This window comes from Nicotiana tabacum, chromosome 15 (genome assembly GCF_000715075.1).
Source record: "Nicotiana tabacum cultivar K326 chromosome 15, ASM71507v2, whole genome shotgun sequence".
NCBI classification, from domain to species: Eukaryota; Viridiplantae; Streptophyta; class Magnoliopsida; order Solanales; family Solanaceae; genus Nicotiana; species Nicotiana tabacum.
Window position 1 is genome coordinate 8,771,253 of NC_134094.1, and position 7,002 is coordinate 8,778,254.

General features: G+C 33.0%; 1 long non-coding RNA gene across 1 annotated transcript; it reads left to right on the plus strand.

Moving 5' to 3' along the window:
- LOC142169868 (uncharacterized) lies at positions 1-2,522 on the plus strand. The gene is made up of 2 exons (XR_012699509.1): positions 1-338; positions 2,043-2,522. It is a non-coding gene; the product is annotated as an uncharacterized LOC142169868 (long non-coding RNA).
- The last annotated feature ends 4,480 nt before the right edge of the window (positions 2,523-7,002 follow it).

A 7,002-nucleotide genomic window follows, 5' to 3' on the forward strand; every position in this document is an offset into this window, starting at 1 on the left:
TTGATATCATGCGTTTCTGCTGGGGATGGATGCCAACATTGATGTAGCCAATCAGCAGGAAAATTTTCATCTAATCTATATTCTATTTCATATTTATAGCTTCAGTTATTGAACTAAGCTTTTGTTTTTGTTTTTAATTGATTTTTTGTGTTCATTATGTGCCTGTGAGAATGAATTCAATTCACTTAATTTTTCCCTTGTCTTCCTCTTAAATTTGATGCGAAGGTTTTAGATGCCAACAAAAAGTTCGACAAGTCAAAATAACAGATCATACAAAATAGATTGAGAGATTATCCGTTACCATGCTTGGTTTGATTGCACAAACATCGACATCTAAGGTAATGAAAGAATTTTTTTTCTTTGCGTGTTTGGCAATTATATTATTATTGGTTATTATTTTTTTCTTAGGCGGTTCTTTGCGTAGTCTAATTGATACATAAAATATCTCTGTAGAAGCGGGATTTCTGGATAATCACATTCGATGCACCAAGTTATATGTGTCTAGCATATAACATACAAAGGATCTAAATCTAAAGAAGGAGGCTTGCCGTACCTATAAATTGTGCTTATCTAGAAAACTTTGATAGTACTATATTTATTGTTTGCAGGGGCGGATATAGTGTAGTGTGAACGGGTTCAATTAAACCCATAATTTTTGATGCGGAGTAAAATTTTATATGTAAAAATTCATTAAAATTGCAAAAATTGTAGATATGAACCCATAACTTTAAATATATAATAGATTCAATGCTAAAAATTTTAAAAGTTGAACCCATAGGATTTAAATCACGGGTTCGGCTCTGATTGTTTGTATGGACGTAGGTTGACAGTCCAAGCTAACTATCTGTGCATGTGTATTGGTTTTTTTTTCCAAGAAAGGTTGTGCATATAAATCTATTTTGTCATCCATCATAATATATATGTTGTTCTTTCTATGTTACTTTTCTACTTTTGTGTATGTCTAAACTCCATTCTTTTGTTAAAATTTCAAGCTTGAAATTGTTCAGATTTATACCAGAACTAATCATGCGGAGAGAATGAGGGAATTTTTGCAGATTTGATATTAGTATCAACATTTATATTATATAATATTGTAGCATGCATATTGGTTGCCTGACAAAAAGGTTTTTGCATTGATGAAAGTATATATGAGAAAATTAGGGAAAGTGTACTACATATAAATAGAAGATTTATCTTTTTTCGGCTTTAACATATGATTGTTAAATTAAAATATTGATATTTTGGAAATTGCCTAATATTTAAAACCATAAAGTCAACTAAAAGTTTGTGTTTTATGGAACTTGCATATTATTTAACCACTCAAAATTATTTCTTAGGAGGAATCATATGCCATTCACTTTTGACAAGTTGAACTTGCAATGGAATTAGAACTCTTCTTCACAAGTATAAATCCTTTTTGCCTAGGAGATGTTTATTAGCTTATTCTTTATAAAACAAGTCCAGTTATGAACCGAAAAAGTTAGAACAATAGGATACAAATCTCAAGGGACCTTTTCTCATCTTTTCCGCAAAGATATAGAATAGAAATAAATCTCGTAGAACGACATTAATGTTTTTAAGGTTGACATAGAATAAAAAGAACTAACAAGTATCTCCTAAGACAATTAGACATTTAAAGAAACAACATTAATGTTGTCAAAGACGACATAGAGTAAAAAACAAATAAAGTAACCACAAGGCCACTTAAGATTTCTCGAAGTGACATGCATGTTCAAAAAGTATAACAAACAATGTTTATTAATTCGTCACATTAATGGAGATCAACCTCGTAAGACTCAAATTTTAATATCAGATCGGAGGACAAGGAGAAAAACATAAATAGAAGAAGGAAAAGAAGAAAGAGCAAAAAAAACGGTGGTAAATTAATCATAAAAGTATGAATGAAAACATTTGTACTCGTCAGTGTGTCTAGAGTACTAAAAGAAATAGATATAGTTCAAAAGAAGGTGATGAGACTTGTTAAGTTATCAAATGAACTTTTTAAAAATGAATCTTTTCTCATTGGGAGCTGGCTGTAATAGGACAGCGAGTATTTTGACCCCCAACGAGAAAGGAATGGGCATTTTCGGGCGGGGGGCGGTTTGGTTTCAAGGCCCTCGCAGCAGGAAGAGGCAGTTGTCATTTGAAAGGAAAGGCCCTTTGTATAGAGTTCGAACCCGCGATTTCTGGCGTGACAGACCAGCACTCTAACCGACTGAGCTATTTCCCCCTTTCGTCGCTACTTTGATTCAAAAGTAACCTACCGGCCTAAGATTAACTATAAGGCTAACCCGAAGTACTTACATGTTTTATCAGATTGCAGGTCCCTTATGGATGCTCTTGCTAAAGCTAGAAAGGTCAGGGATCCCCTCACTGACTCTTTCTTTCATGCTTTTTGAACAAGAGTTAATAGGGGCTGTAACTTTACATTCAGTTTCTGTTTGTAATAACTCTCCTTAGTTTTCTTTTAATAAATGCATCTGTTTAGCCCAAAAAAAACTATGAGGCTACCATTGTTGATATATTCAAAGACCAGAAGCTTGTTCTCCTTCCTATAGTGAAAACAAGCTCTTATAGTTAAATCTGCCAAAATTAATTCATATGCTCACAAAAGTCTTCCTTACCCCAAATATGCTCATATAAGTAACCAAGAAGTAAAAATCATAATGAACGTTCATGGTATGAATTAGCTAAAAGAGTGGTATCTTAGATATCTTCATATGATGCATGAAGTCAACTCTTTTTTGTAACAAGAATTAATCAGTGTTTAATTTATGTTGTACATTTTTAATATCTAATAATCTCTTACAATAATTACTTTTTATATTTTTTATTTTCAGTTCTAGGGTTCACGTGCGAGGCACGTACATAGAGACTAGTACTATATTAAAAGCACGAAGGCCCTTAACGAAATGTCATTTGTCTTTTTTACCCTCCAAAAATAGATTTCACATTGGATAGAATTGTAATTTAAGTTATTTTACTAATATTTAGGATTTTATAACCAACTAAACTTTGGCTTATTAAATATTTTCCTATTTAAACTATGTATATAATCCGAATATTTAGGACACTAAAATCAATTAAAAAGTTACCTTATATAGATAAAAAAAATATAACCAAGATTGTTCACACGATGGTCCATGTTCTAATTAAATATTTGAAGTTTTACCCAACTTTTTAAAAATAGTTTTAGAGAGTTTAATGAGGCTGAAACCAAATTTAAATGTAGTATGTTCTATACTACGTGCACATACATTGCTACGAAAAATTAGGAATGCCGTTTTTTGGTTTTTTAATTTGGCCATTTAATTATGAGCACGCTTATAAACATGACAAAATAAAAAATATTGATTACAAAAAATTAGAAAAATATACAAGAAAATTATTTTCGGTAACAATTTTCTCAAGAAAATATTTTAAAAAATAATTATAATATTCTTTTTGAATTAAATCAGACTAACTTTTAAAACGTCCCAATGAAAATATGAAAACTGATTATATAAACACAAGAAAACTAACACACTAAATCCGTGAGAATTTATTGAAAAAGTAAACTCTAAATATGATTTTTACATGAATTTCATATTTTTACTCCTTCTAGAATAGTATTAACGCCTTATTACAGTTAGATGACTTCATGTTTATGTATTTTTAGAATTAACATAAGAATATATAGCTTTTTGAAAATAAAAATATAATAATTTTAAATCTTCAAAGTTATATGATATTGTTAAAACTAAAAAGATGCATAACTTGTAAATTTAAAGCAATAAAATTATAAATCGTAAATAAATTTTATGTTAAATATATTGATTGAGATGACTGGGAACTCATGTCGGACAAAGTTTCTTATTTTGTTGAGTTAGCAAATTAGAATTAAGAATCATCAATTTAGGAACTTATTTTTTTTTCTTTGACATATATTTCATGATTCAATCAGAAATTTAATATAGTTTTTAAAAAATTTATATTCATTGAGATAAAAATACACGTGCAACACGCGTATCCTTAGACTAGTTATATTAAAACGCACGAAACCCCTTAGCGAAATATCGTTCGTCTTTTTTACCCTTTTAAAATAGAGTTCACACTAGATAAAATAGTCATTTGATTATATCTCCTAATATTTAGGAATATTCATTTAATTAATTCTCTATTATTTTGAAATAGTCATTTAATTATTTTTCTAATATTTAGGTCTTTTTAGTCAACTAAAATTTTATTTATTAATAATTTCCACATCAATTTCCTATTATTTAGGACTAGTTGTTTTTTTCTAATTATTAAAACTTTAAAATAAATTAAAACTTTACCTTACACAAAGTATTGTCTTATTTCACGATGTGACATAGCTACTCCAATTATTCTAAGTAACGTTACCTAATATTTATCACCTTGAAGTTTGAATTGCTAAAAGGAATATTTTTGTTTATGGTGTTAAATAAAGGACTAAAGGCACATAAACTTCGAAGACTACTTAACCAAAGCTTCAAACGTGTTCAATATAAAATAGTAATAATAATCACTATATAAATTATAAAATTGATTAACAATTTAATATTTTTTATGAACAAATTTTTCAGATTTTTATGTCTACTATCTATTTGTTACTTTGAGTTTCCTACAATGTTCAACCGTATACAATGAAAAAGAAAGATTCAATTTCATTCTAGCAAGAATTTTGGCGAAATGCCATTCGCCTTTTTATCCTTTAAAAGTAGAGTTAACACCGAACACAATAGTCATTTCATTATTTTTTAGTAATTAACTAAAACGTGAATTATTCCTTATTAGAAGTATGTAATATACCAAATTTATAAATGGAAAGTAGTAACTGTAACGACCCGGCCGGTCGTTTTGAGTATTACAACCCCGTTTTCTCATTTGCTTCTCAAATTGTACTTTACAGTTGTTGTGTGACTTGCAGGGGTAATTGGTTCGGGTCCAGTGAAGTTTTGGAAGGAATTGAAACACTTAGTTCCAAGGTTTAAAGCTTAAGTTAAAATAGTGAACGGATGCAGACTTATGTGTAAACGACCTCGGAATTTAATTCTGATGATTCCAATAGCTCCGTATGGTAATTTTGGACTTAGGAGCGTGTCCGAAAAATTATTTGGAGGTCCATAGTAGAATTAGGCTTGAAGTGCCAAAAGTTAAATTTTTGGGAAGTTTGACCGGGAAGAAGGGGGGAGTTGACTTTTTGATATCGGGGTCGGAATCCGATTCTGGAAATTGGAGTAGGTCCGTAATGTGAACTGTGACTTGTGTGCAAAATTTGAAGTCATTCCGGATTGATTTGATGTGTTTCGGCACAAGATGTAGAATTTAAAAGTTCAAAGTTCGTTGATTTTGAATTGAGGCATAATTCGTCGTTTCGATGTTGTTAGATGTGATTTGAGGCCTCGAGTAGGTCCGTGTTATATTATGGGACTTGTTGGTATGTTTGGACGGGGTCTCGAGGGGCTCGGGTGAGTTTCGGATGATTAACGGATTGATTTTTGAATTTGGAAGACTGCCGGAACTGAAGTCTTCTGGTGTAATCGCACCTGCGGAAAAGTGGTCGCAGGTGCGAGCTCGCAAGTGCGAGCAGGGGTGTGCTGAAGCGAGGTGCGCAGGTGCGGAAGATGCTTCGCAGGTGCAGAATCGCACCTGCGTGAGAAGGAGCGCAGATGCAGACAGAGGGCTGTTAGGCATTGGTCGCAGGTGCGAGGAAAGATTCCGCACCTGCGTGAGCGCAGATGCGGAAGATTGCGCGCAGAAGCGAGATGGCTGAAAGCTGAGGAGTTTCGCATCTGCGATGTCTTTCCCGCAGATGCGGCATCGCAAATGCGATGGTTTCCTCGCAGATGCGCAAACTGGGCAGGCGAGTGGAGTCCGCAAATGTGACGTTTTGCTCGCACAAGCGGATGCGCAGGTGCGCAAATCTTGTCCGCAGATGCGAAAATCGCTGGGGCAGAACCTTAAAATTCGAGGGTTCAACATTTTCACCCATTTTCGGATTTTGGAGCTCGGGTTGGGCGATTTTGGAGAGGAAATTTTCACACAACTTGGGGCAAGTGTTCTTAACTCCTTTGTGATTATATTCCATGAATTAATCTTTATTTTTGGTGTAAGATTATTGAATCTTCAAGAGAAATAGAAGAAAATTTCTATAATGTCACAAAACGAATTTTCAAGTTTGAATACTGATTTGGAGTCGGATTTGAGTGAAATTAGTATGGTTGAACTTATAATTGGATGAGTTATCGTATTTTGTGAGTTTCGTCGGATTTCGAGATGTGGGCCCCACGAGTGATTTTGGGGTGTAATTTCGGATTTTATGGAAAATATTAGCGTTTTGATATGGAATTAATTCTTATAAATTGTGTGGACTCAGTCAAATTGTTGTGACTAGATTCGAGCTATTAGGAAGTTGATACGCGCAGAATGGAATTTCTAGAGCATTGCTTAGCTTGCTCGACATTGGATTTGGCTTTTTCGAGGTAAGTAACTCTTCTAATCTTGGAGTTGAGGGTATGAACCCTAAATATATGTATTTCGTAAATTGTTGGGAGGTGATGCACATGCTAGGTGACGGGCATGTGGGCGTGCACTATAGAAATTGTGACATAATTGTTTATGTGGAATTTTGTAGTTAAATGATCTTGGCATTTTCCATGCGATTTTATGAGTTAAAGAAATAGAGCTGAAAAGCATATTAAAAAAATTATGTTGAGGCTATGTGCCAGTATTATTGGGACCCACAGAGGTCATATTATTGTGAATTATTTATTTTAAATTGAAAATTTATACTCAGTTATATTCATGTCTTTTACATATCATATCTCAGTCTCTATTGTTATTTATTGATACATCATATCATCATTTTGGGCTATTCTCATAACATTGTGAGCCCATGAGAGAGAGACTGGAGAGATTGATGACTGAGGGAGGCCGATGGCCTGATTGTGAGGATATTTTATGGATCGGGGTTGCCCGCCTGCAGCAGGCCTTATTGGC